Below are 1,011 nucleotides of genomic sequence, written 5' to 3'. Positions count from 1 at the left end.
AATTTATAGAAGTCACAATTTCATGCCCCTATTTGAAGAATAAACATATATTTGAAGAAGTACATTTGTAGAATAAAAAGCAACTCTGATTTGATGAGCAATAATAAGATTATTCTATCATCTTTAACATCTATCCATCAAAAACGAGAAAATTACAGAATATAAAATCTGTGTCCCAAGTCAAAAGTAATTAAATTTACTTGATTTTTAGAGTATAAGATTATTAAAGAAAAAAACTATTTCTTATTATATACACACCACACAGACACACAGACACACACACACACACACACACATACATATATACCCCTCTACCTTTGTATCATATGCACGAGAGAAATTTTTAGATTTCCTTAAAAGGAAAGATATGGACTGCCATTTCTCACAACATAGTGAAATGAAAATTTTTTGAAACTTCTAGATCATATTCATAACTGTTGGCATATATGTATTTAAAGTTGATATGCAAAATTAATATAAGTTTATGGAGACAATTCTTTAAATTGTGAACTTATAAGGATAAAGAAGTTCTAAAAAGAATTTGTATTGTCTAGGTCTACTAGTCCCTGGCTGTCTAGAGGCTGGGATTTACCAAAGGGTCAACATGAAAGACTCAAATGACAAAACCAAATTTGTAAGCAGAATTAAAGTTGGGACTGGGACATCTAAATGGAGCTGAGACTTCAAAATTACAAAATCCTCAGTGAGTGGAGCCACGTAGTAACTGGGGATACATGCATGCTCCAAGTTTGATTTTGGGAGAATTAAAAAAAAATTATGAAACTTTTCAACCACAAATTGATATTTTAGATTTGGGGTTAACATCCACCTGGATTTATGACCTGAAACTTCAAGGAGAAACATAATTTAGAATAAATTTTTGGTGATAGTACCTTCGAGTCCATTGCAGACAAAGGCAGATACACTGCAGAAGAAAAGTTTAATCCAAAACTCAGTTCGTTCGTTTTCTTTCTTCTTTCTTTCTTTCTTTCTTTCTTTCTTTCTTTCTTT

The sequence above is a fragment of the Colobus angolensis genome, unplaced genomic scaffold (genome assembly GCF_000951035.1).
Source record: "Colobus angolensis palliatus isolate OR3802 unplaced genomic scaffold, Cang.pa_1.0 Scaffold226, whole genome shotgun sequence".
Lineage (NCBI taxonomy): Eukaryota > Metazoa > Chordata > Mammalia > Primates > Cercopithecidae > Colobus > Colobus angolensis.
This window is presented reverse-complemented; position numbering follows the sequence as displayed.